The sequence below is a fragment of the Amphibalanus amphitrite genome, unplaced genomic scaffold, assembly GCF_019059575.1.
Source record: "Amphibalanus amphitrite isolate SeventyFive unplaced genomic scaffold, NRLGWU_Aamphi_draft 000929F_arrow, whole genome shotgun sequence".
Classification (NCBI taxonomy): domain Eukaryota; kingdom Metazoa; phylum Arthropoda; class Thecostraca; order Balanomorpha; family Balanidae; genus Amphibalanus; species Amphibalanus amphitrite.
The window spans coordinates 163,515-175,478 of NW_024882423.1; positions in this window are offsets into that span (position 1 = coordinate 163,515).

The window sequence follows — 11,964 nt, forward strand, 5'->3', positions numbered from 1 at the left end:
ATCAAAGGCTTCACTTTTATTAGACCAAGCTTAGGTCAATGAAATCCGAACGAAACATCGAAATGAACGAAACATCAACAGACTAGATGCAAAAGTGGCCCGTTAAGAGCAAAGAAGCCAGCACATTGTGCCGAAATGGAACGAGTATTGACTAGCTACCTACAAACGCGAGACAGGGCTTAGCTTTCGCGATCAAAAGCAACATGTCCATACATACATACATGTTACAACATACCCCACCCGGCTCTGATACAACATGTACCTCGCCGCCATCTTGGAAAAAACATCCTCGTGCTCAAAAACAGCGGACAGCTGGAGAAATCCATTTTCACTCACGCAGCCTTAGAACTTACCCTCACCACCGCTACGGAGATCTTTCAAATTCGTGCACATCTAAATGCCCAAAACACACATTTTCTTGCAACTCATTTTTTTAGAATGATATTAAAAAAAAACATAAAATCGGCTCTCACCCCGAGACGCGTCCACTCAGCCACACGACAGAACAGGGAAAGATGGCGCCCGGAAAACCTCGTCGGCTGGTCGTGTCACGAGCGCTATCTATTGGATAAGTTTGGCACAATTCGCCCTGATACAACTTGGACATGATACAACTCTCCCCGCTCTCCCCTAGCGGTGGAGCATGGTAGAAAGAATTGAAGGGAAAACAATCACAGGCGGATCCAGATCGTTATAGAATCAATAAGAATATAGCATTATATGTAAATCTAAAATTTCATCAGACAAATTGTTCCAAGAAAACTGTTGAACTGAACTTCCTAAGATATACCCAAGGAGGAAATGCAAGTCACTATGTGATAGGTTTCAAGTACCATTTTAGCCTCGGCAAGTATGCAATATACACATTATTGTGGTATGACAGTTTGACGTTTGTGAAAAGCGATGTGTGTTCACATTATCAATTATCGCTTTTCACATACACATTATTCATATATGTAGGTATATTGTATAACTAGTAGGCATCTGTCTCCAACAGATAGGTACCTAGCGATGAGCCTCAAACGAAACAGACGGCAAACCTATCAATTTTGGAAGCAGATACATCTCATCTGGATCCGCCCTTGGATACACATTAGCACACGATAGAAGCTGAATTACCGCTCCACCAGTCGGGAACGGACTGACCATTCGTGATCCGAAGCTCCATTCCCTCGAAGTGCAGGTTCCGAGGCGTGCAGGTCGAAATCCTCTCCGATGACAGATGTCAATACCCGCACCAAACACTCCACTCAACCTCTCACTGAACTCACTCTCACTCACTCACTCACTGACAGCTCGATAACTCAAACTCACTGGAATTATCACAATCACCCGATCGCCAAGTTCGCACGCAGTGAGTGCCATATCACGATGTCCGCTGTCAATTGTCAGTCTGGGAGGAACCACCATCGTACTCATCACCTCTCCACAGACAAAATCACCTCACACGTCACCTCCCACCAAAACTCTCACCTGCACAGCCCGATCACGGCACCGCACGCACACGGACACACCTCCCCCAGTCGCGTCTGGGCCAGTTCTCCCGCGCAAAAGCCCCGCGCTCGAGTTCGTCAGCTTGCCGCTAGAGCCACTGCGTCATTGGTGCTGGACGATTGAAATAATCGGGCGGAAATATGCATCGCAAGAAAAAAAGTTAAAACGTAATAACAAATTATTCTATTCTTTTAATTCATGAAGCATAACACCCTAAACCATTTTATTTGGCAGTTGGCACATACTTTACTGCACCAAATCCGAAATCGACAAGCGTAAACATGATTCGGAGTCCTTCCCTTCTTCGTCTCTCCGGTTGCCAAGGGGTCGGCTGGCCGCTCGAGCTAGCCAGACGAGGAGGGGTCAGCCTGCGCGCGATTGCGACCGCGCCGCCAGCTGGACGCGTAGACTTCTACTGTGGACGTCAAACCGCGTGGGACGCGACTTTTTCGCAATAACTTTTGAATGCGTTGCCTCTCAAGAACGAAACTTCGGCAATGGACGTTTCAGACCCCGGCCTAATTTTTATTACTAAGGTTTTTCAATGTCCGATCAATATTTAGGGCACTTCCCGTTCACTCGTAATGTTAAATTTTGCTCCTGAAACTCTCTCGGTGAGCAGAGGCTACTCCACAAGGGGCGGAGCCATAGTGTGACGTTGGAGCTAAGCTCCGCCTCGGCTGGCCGTTGCCTGAGGCGCTACCTGACCCGAGACCGGTCAGTCGCGGTCCGTAGGGGTTGGTACGCGGTGCTTCCTGCCAACACACCCAGCCGCATGGCGTACGTTATTCATGCTTGCCCTAAGGGCTGCAAGAATGTATTTGCAATGCGCCTCTTGTCGGTATTTAACCGTGAAGGAAGCCGCGATAAACTAAAAATTCTATCAATTCTATCAATGAAATATTTTCTTCGACTCGCTAAGAATGTCACCCAGATAGGAAGACTATACGCGTACGCCAAATATTACGATGATTTAAGAATAACAGAAAATAATTAAATGATTATTTAATAAGTTTGTCAACGTAATTACGTAAATGAGATACATAATAATATAATATATTTACACAGTCAAGTTAATTTTTTTTAATTAACACTTTAATTGTAGGTTCTTGTAGATATCAAACCGCCAGGAACGTTAGTACACTTCGTATTATCCTGCCAAGCCCCAATATGCCCCAACTTAAATGTTTCCGTAATGCACCGGTACGCATAGCCGGAGGGGAGGCGGATCCGCCGGAGCCGTCATATTTTGCCCTGAGTGGGAGCCGGAGCCGGAGCCGTATTGCCATTTTACTCGGAGCCGGAACCGGAGCTGGAGCTGACTCAAATGTTCAAGGCTCTGCATCCCTGCTGCTAAGTCAATAATTCGTATAGTTAATTTGGTAAAGGGCCATACTGAACAATCTCGGTTTTTTTCTCGGATTAAAAAAACCTGGTAAAAGGCCATGCTGAACAATCTCGGTTTCGAGATGTCCGCCCATCTGAGACCCGACGCACACAGCATGCAGAACCGGTTCTGAGTGAGGATCGACCGACAGATGGCAGTCGTGTCTGAACGGTAGATGGCAGGGAATTCGTAGTTAGTAGGCGGGGCTTCGCGAGCAGCCTGACGATAGCCGCCATCCGGGCTGATATTTCACTTAGCATTACGAGTGAACGGGAAGTACCCTAAATATTTATTTGACATTAAAAAACCTTAATAATAAAAATTAGGCCGGGGTCTGAAATGTCCATTGCCGAAGTTTCGTTCTTGAGAGGCAACGTATTCAAAAGTTATTGCGAAAAAGTCGCGTCCCACGCGGTTTGACGTCCACAGTAGACTTGCGTAGACTTCAAGCTGGACGCGTAGACTTCTAGCGCCCAGGCCCCAGCAGTATGACCAATGGCATTGGTCATGGACAGTAGTAGCGGCGGAACACCTTCAAATTGAATCGTTTAACCCTCGCCCCGCTGGGGGGGGCAATTTGCCCCCTCCCCATGTGGTTTTTCCTGAATAGCAAGAAAACGGATGCACAGCGGCGCCAAATTTCCAATACCTTCCCGGGCATCAATTTGACACCTCCACACAAAATTTCAAGTCTTAGGTCACCTTAGGTCAGGAGTTATTGAGGTCAAACTGAGGTCATGTTCGAGCAAAAATTAGCAAAAAAACATGAAATCTTGAAACGCTCACAAAAGCTACAGTTACCAAGCAATTTCGAAGTTCTCTATATGGTCACGTAGACAAAAGACAGCGCTACAAAACTATTGTCTCGGATTTTCAAAATTTTGAGATTTTGACCCCAAAAATTCAAAAAAAAAAATGATTTTTTTTTAGAAAAACACAAAAAATCCCAAATATTTTTTTCCGAATTTCGACAAAACGGGAATTTATGTGATAGTCCCTGCGCTCTTCTATATACATACCAAATTTTAAATCGATGCCTCTTTTTGGCCAAGTTATAGCGAAAAACTGTTCAAAATTGATGACGTCGTATTTTAGAACTCAATTTTTAGCTATTCCAGACCACGTAGCGCAAAACAAAAACCACCATGGGTGTCGATTTGTATACTTTTGGGGGTGCTGCAGCACCCCCAATGCTCAAATGAGCACCCCCAATGGTTTGCCGGGCACCCCCAAATGTTCCAGTTAGCAACCCCAATCATTTTGTCCCTCAATAACTCCCACTAACTCTGCTTGAGGAAAATAATTCGTTCCGCAGTCTTTCACTACTAAAAATAAAACAATTACGCAATTTACAATGCATGAAATAAGATGTAAAGAAAAGAAAAGTTAGTCTTAAGAAGAAGGGCGAAAAAAGACGTTCAGTTGCAAAGACACTGGTGTGGGTCCGTCGTACACGAGTGTCTGATCCTTAGAGCTGATAACGCGTACCCTTTACAAGCCGGCAGGGGGCTCCAGAGACCGGCGACGGGCCCTCAGAGGCCGGCAAAGGCCATCACAGGCCGGTGGTACCTTCAGAAACCCTGTGGGGTCGTCTTTAGAGACCGGCACGGACTCGGACGCCGATGGGGCCCTCAGAGTCGCCGGTGTGGGGCCTTCAAATGTCACCGGTGGGTGGCCGTCATGTGCACTTGTGGGGCCCTCAGAAGCGACGGTGTTGGGCCCTCAGAGCCGCCGATATAGGGCCTTAAGAGGCACTAGTGCGGGGCCCTCAGATATGGCAATGTATGGCCCTCCGAGGCGCCGGTGTAGGGGCTTCACAGTTGCCGGCGATGGCCCTCACAGGCGCCGTTGTGGGGGCTCTCAGAGACACTGGTTTAGGGCCATCACAGGCGCGCGTGTGGCCCTCAGAACTGCTGTTACGGAACGGACCCTTCATAGGCCGACAAGAAGATATCAAGAGGTTACCGGTGCCTTCAGGAACCTTGTGGGGTTCTCAGAGACCGGCATGGTGCTCTCAGACGCCGCTGGGACCCTCCGAGCCACCTGTGTGGGACCGTCAGGGTCGCTGGTACCTGACGAGGGCCCTCAGAACCGCCCATGTAGGGGTTTTAAAGGCATTGGTGTAGGGCCTCAGAGACGCCGGTGTGGCGCTCAGGGGCGTCGGTGAGGGCCCTCACAGTCGCCGTTATAGGGGCCCTCAGAGAAATGGGTGTGGGGCCATTACAGGCGGGTGCGGAGCTCCTAGAGCTGGCGCCCTTACCCAGCCAGCAATTTGGTTCGGCGCAAGTCCGTTTTGCCCCGGCAACTGCGACATGCCAGACTTGGGCCGGTATAAACGGAACGCCGTCAAATCTGGGGTTTGGGTCGATACGACTCTATTCCGGCTAGCCAGTATTTGCTGTAGCGCTCCCGGGTTGGTATGGTTCCGGACCGCCAAGTCTGGCTCAAGTCAGCTCCCTGCCATGGCTCAAGTCCGGCTCCCTACGACCCGGCTGCACCCCATAGCTGCTCTGGCTTACTGTGGCTGAAGTACGGTGGAGGTTGTAGTGTCCACCGCCGTCTCCGGATTCCGATGTATTCTCACAAACTCGCGGTGCAAAACACTAAGGCACTGTCGTGCTGTGCGGCCGGGCGGAGCCTCTCGACTGCTGGCTCTGACTGGAGCCGAGCAGGGTGCGGCCGCCTCACACTCGTATTACCGGGGGCCCGATGCCGAGCCTCGGACACCCGATGCACTAGGTACTCGATACACTACACATTCCCCCCTCTCGCAAAAAAAGGAACAGCATCACTGCGACACGTAGTAGTCCGGTCGTCTACAGACACGGTCGCTTCGCCTGGGACGCTGCACGCTCACATCGGCGGCGTCCGGCGACGGCTCGCAAGCTGTCTCGGTCGACGGGCGAGAAGCAGCGGCGAGCGAGGTCAGCGGGCCAGCGGCGTCGGCCTCGGAAGTCGTGGCGGTCGACGTGGTCTCGCCGGGCCCAGCGGGGGGAGATGCGGAGGGAGACGCCGGCGCGTATGGGAGACGGGCCAGATGGGCGGCGTTCCAGGTCCGGCCGTCAGCCAGACGGTACGTTGCGGGACCGACGCGCCCAGTGACTCGCACCGGAGACGTGAACCGACAGGACGTCTTCGAGCGGTGTCCCTGCCGTCTCACGCAGACGTAGTCGCCCTCAGTGATGCGCGGCGTCGTCACGCCACGGCGGCGGTCGTAGGACCTCTTGTTGGACTGCTGTCGGCGTCGAACTCGAGACGCCACACTGTCGGCTCCTGGTGTTGACGGCTGAATGACAGGCAGGTTCAGCCTCATCTGTCGTCCATGCAGGAGCTCTGACGGTGACTTCCCAGTTGTCGTGTGTGGGGTGGCTCGATACACCGCCAGGCTCTTGCGTACCTCGTCGATGAACGCTGCTGGTGGACAGTCTGTGATCCACGACTTGAACGTTTTGTTGAAGCGCTCTACGGCGGAGTTGCCTCTAGGCCAGTAGACGGACGATTTGGTGTGCTTCACCCCTCGGGCGGCCAGATACGCAGTGAACTCCCTGCTCGTGAACTGGGGCCCATTGTCCGTCACGATCTCGTCGGGATAGCCCTCTTTGGCCCACACAATTGACAAGAACTTGATGACGTCTTCAGTCTCAGTCGATGACGTCAGGCAGACTTCCGCCCACTTGCTTCTGTAGTCAATCAGAGTGATGGCGTAACGGGCAGTCGCTGGTGCTCCGTTGATTGGACCAACGATATCCATTCCCAGTTTCGACCAGGCGCGGTCCGGCAGGTCGACTGGCTGCATGGGCGCAGGGCGTGCGCGCTGGGAGAGGACTGCGTCGCTGTGCTGGCAGCGCTCGCAACTTCGGCACAGCTCCTCCACCTCACGGTTGATGCCGGGCCACCACGCCAGATTCCGCAGCGCCTGTTTCATGCGGACGATTCCGTCGTGCGCGCTGTGCGCCAGCTCCAGGTATCTGCGGCGGAGCTGAACGGGCACAACAACTTGTTGGGCTCCTCTCAGGATGACGTCGTCGTTGCGCACCCACAACTCGTGTCTCATCTTGAAGTACGGCTGGACTTCAACCGGGCAGGCCTTGGCGCTGCTCGGCCAGCCGCGCTTGATCTGATGACGCAGCTGCTGCAGCTCAGGATCAGCAGCTGACGCGGTGCGGACGTCTTGCTCGGTCAGCACGCTCTCTTCATCTGTCAGAAGAGCGATCACCTCTTCTTCAGCGGAGCTGTCTTCATGCAGGTCCGCTTCTTCGGGGTGGCCACGGACCATTGTCAGTGAGCATATCTCGCCAGGGTCGGGCTGAGACGGTGGCGGTTCCGGGACTTCTGCGCTCCCAGTGACCGCCAGCTGATCGATTGCCCCACTCGCGGGGTGCAGGTTTACGTCCAACTGCTTCAGCAGGTCCAGTCCCATGACGGCTTCTTCACCGTCGGAATCTATGATGAAGAACTCTGTGTTGGCTCGCCGTCCACGGTAGGTCACCAGCGCTGGCAGCGTGCCAAGCACTTGAAGCTGGTGTCGACCAAAACCGAACAGACGAGCAGACGTTTTATTGAGACGACTGCCTTTGAAGAGACGTCTGGCGATGCCGAGTCCTAAAGCGGACACCGTGGCACCCGTGTCAACTTGCAGATTCACGGTCTGCGTGATACCTGGTACCTCCATCTGTACTTCGCACATCATCTTATCGGTATTTGGTACGGCGCAGCAGAGAACAGTCAGCTCGTGACACCTTCTGTCGTCGTTCCGTTCACCAGACCAGCAGACCACGGCAAAGTGACCCGTCCGCCCACACTGCCTGCACGTGGCCCCGGTAGCGGGACACCGACCGCGCTCATTGTGCAGGCGCCGACCGCAGCTGGGGCACGTGTCCGGTTGCAGCTGGGCAGGTCCGGGACGACGGTCGGCTTGCAACTGGGCAGGGGCGGGGCGGCGGTCGTCTTGCCGCCGGGCGGGTCGCCAGGGCCGGCGCCCGCGGCGCTGACGAGCGTCAGATATCTGATGCAGTGACTGCGCTCCGTCGGCGGCGGGCCGCGCCGGCCCGGCCATGGCGGTCGCCTCGCGTCGGGATCGCTCGAATGCCTCGGCGATCTCCAGAACGCGGTCCAGGGTCAGGCCCTTATCCTGCAGAAAACGCTCGCGGAGAATCGGATGCACTGTTGCTTCCACGACTTGGTCACGTATCATTGCGTCTGTCATTTGTCCAAACGAGCAGTTTACTGCCAGGCGGCGCAGCGCCGCCACGTAGTCGGCCGTCGGCTCGTGCGACTCTTGCCGTCGCTGCCGGAAGAAGAACCGCTCCGCGATCACGTTGACCTGAGGTTCATAAAACTCGGCGAGCTGCCGCTCAGCCGCATGGAACTCGTCTTCGTCTTCTCTCCTCGGCTGGACCGGTAGGGTACGGTACACCCGTTGTGCCTCGGCGCCGACACAGTGCAGAAGGAGAGCCGTCTTCCTCTCCGTGCTGTAGGCCTCACCTCCCAGGGCAGTCAGGTAGTTGTGGAAACTGAAAATCCAGTCACTCCAGGGCAGTGCTGGTTTTCCTGGTCTCGCCAGGAACGGAGTTGGCGGCGACACCCCCTCGACGTTCATCGTCGGTAGTATTCAGGATCTCATCCTTGTCGCCAGATGTAGTGTCCACCGCCGTCTCCGGATTCCGATGTATTCTCACAAACTCGCGGTGCAAAACACTAAGGCACTGTCGTGCTGTGCGGCCGGGCGGAGCCTCTCGACTGCTGGCTCTGACTGGAGCCGAGCAGGGTGCGGCCGCCTCACACTCGTATTACCGGGGGCCCGATGCCGAGCCTCGGACACCCGATGCACTAGGTACTCGATACACTACAGAGGTACGGCACGGCTGATGTGGCATAAGTCCGGCTGTGATGCGGGCGAGCTCCGGGTTCGTGTGTCAGCTCCAGTAGAGCCCCAGACCTTGCCCGTACTTTAGCCGGAGCAAATGCCGGAGCTAGCCAGAGTAAAACCAGCTACGGCCAAGACCAAATTAGCTGGCTGGGAATAAGCCGGTTAAGACCCCCAGAGTCCGACATGTGGCCCTTCGAAGCCGGTAAGGGGCCCTCAGAGGCCGCCAAGGGGCCCTCAGAGACTGGCTTGGGGCCCTTATGGAGATCTTAGTGTTGGTACTTGTGGGCCCATGAGGGTTTTTTACAAGCCCCGTGGATCCTTCTTTGTCCAAATATGACCAACATTGACTCTTAGCGGCCAATGGCGCCTCAGGGCCCCTCAAGCCCGAATAACCCGAGGGGACCCTGGGCCCGAACCTGATGGGGGGGGGGGCACGTGCCTCACGGCCCACCTGGCTACGCCACTGAGGAAAATCGTAAACCCGTAAATATCCAAATGCGATCACCTGCCATTTTTCAGCGATCATTATTGGGATCGTCTGATTACCGCCAGAGCCTCGTAGCTACCGTTGCCTCCGCGCAATGTCCGCCCCTGCGGACCGCAGCGGCTGCTGCACCGGTGCTAATCGCCGTCATTGGTTTCTGTCACCTTATTACAGAGGTGTCGGGGCTGCTGCCATGCTGCCGGCAAATATACGACTTTTTTTCGGAAAGATGTTAGTGTAATAAGGTAGCCAAGTACTAGGACGAGCAGAATGATTTTCAAGAAGAACGTTCTGCCCTTGGGAAATGTTAGTGGAAATCCCGGCATTATCAGTACCTTATGGGGATAACCAACCCTGCCTTGTACGGTTGTGCCCCGTGGCAAAGCTGCAATCTTTCACCCGGTGCAGGGGTTGAGCACCCCCAACCATTTTGAAAAATCGACACCCCTGAAAACCACCATTGAACTCCCCGTGACGAGCTGCATCAAATCGATACCCATTTTATGCAAAAATATCAACTTTGAAATTTGACCTAATTTGACCTGACCTTGACCTGACCTTCACCGGAACATAATCTACACTGACCCCAAAGGCTGCCTGACCCACATAATCGTATTTGGCATATAAAATGACCCAATAAAACATGAAGTCACATGATATTTTCATATTGTGACCCTCAGTGACCTGACCTCTGTGAACTGAACTGGTATCAGTGGCCACAAATAGCAAAATATGTGTTTGACGTACATTTCCCCGTCGATTATTTTCAATGAAATACATTTTTTTACAACGCATTTCTTGAAATGCCTGTAAACGGTGAAAAATCGACATTTGACCTGACCTGTGTGACGTCATCTGACCTAGGTCAATGAAGTTGGGTCACAAGGTAGTTCCCTGTTCGGGCTATCCAACACCGTTTGCCGCTTGTAGCTATGTTGCGTGGTTCTCGAGATCTTAGGGGGGGGGAGGCAGCAGGGCGCGTTGCTCGGCTATGACAACCGTTTCGCAAGGCGACAGCCGAACGTCTCTCCCGTGGCCGGGCAGACGTGAGACGGGCCTAGCGCCGGGTCTGCGCGTCGATAAGGGTCATTTCACGCTTTTGTGTGGCTTACTTTGATCCATCATGACACTGAGTTGTGTGATTGCGCCTTATTGCCGGCTGTGAGAGACACATACCTATTAATATTTGAGAATATTTTTTCGCTACATATTGTTCTTTTGGCATTCAGCTTTTACTGGAAAACGAAAAAAACATGCATATGATTTCAAGAATGTCCTGGACAGCTCGTTAAATAAAAATTATCACGTTTTTACAAAAACGCAATTTTTGAAAAAGGCCATCGAACGATTTCGGTAAAAAACACATTTTTGCAATCAGCTCACCGTCAGCTTTCGAATGGTACCTATATTTCGTTTCTTTTGTGGATAAAATGACTTTCCGACGAACCGTGAATAGGTACCTATACGACTTACCTACGCTCAGTTTATAAGGATTTAAGTCATAAGAAGAAGCCCTATGTGCTTCTAATTTGTCTTTCAAATGACAATCTCGGTTTATTGATTTTTATTCATGGACCCGTTTTTAACAGAGTTTTGGAAACATTACTATAAAATCCAAAATATTGAGTTTGTAGAAAAACTCGGCCGAAAATTTGTTAGAGCCGTGCTGTCTTTAACATTCCAATTGTTTATGAATCGGTTCATAAATGTAGGAGTTATTAAAGTTTCAGTGGCGTCACGACCACCAAGTTTATAGACCTTCGTGGAAAAAAACGAGCGTGTTGCCCGTGACGAGAGGAAGCCGATGATGCCCAATTTTAAGGTTCTGGGTCATCGGTTGACTTGACCTTCCGGGTCAGGTCAAAGACACACTTAAGTCTTGAAAATCGGAACCTGTTAGAACGTCGTAAAGTGTGGCTGCTAAGGTTTTTTTCGGGGTGCAGATCACGAATACCAATTTAGTTTTGATCACAGATGATGTCTTTATGCATTTAGGCCAGGTCGGTTCAGGTCAGGTCAGGTCAACCAGTAGGCCAGGTCGGTTCAGGTCAGGTCAGGTCAACCAGTAGGGGTCCTGCTGGGTATTCGTAGTACGTGTCAACCGCCTCTGACAGCTTCGTAACGTGTTACGAAGTCATCAAAAGTACTTCGTAAATGTTCAAATGGCTGCTAAATTCGAATTCAGCTAAAAAAACTAGCCTAGAAACATGTAAAACTCGAAAAAGTGAAACGAGGTCATCAAAACCTGACCTGACCTTCCGGTGACCTTGACCATGGATTGACATACACCCTATAATGCATGGGACTAGCATCATCATGTCATATGTTTGAGCGCTTGAAACCAACGAAAAGATTGGATTGCAAACGCGCGGCTAAATGGAGCTAACGAGCTCAAAGTTGGCATGTCGGTGGGGGTAACCGGACAAAAAGTTAAATGACAAAAAGTCAAACGGGATAAAAGTCAAATGGAAGAAAGTCAAAATGTAGGTACCTATAAAATTCAAAACGTCAAAACGTCAAAAGTCAACTCAAAAGTCAAAAGAGCAAAAAGTCAAAATGGCAAAAGGTAAATGGCATTGAGGTAGCGAGAAAAGATCTTTCCTCCCTTTTCCGGACTTCTTTACTCCTTGTTTCCTTTATAGGTATATCTAAACATCAACACACGGCATTTTCTTTGCCATCTGAATGGTTTCTGCTGATACTCGATTTGACAACATCTGCTATTGTCAT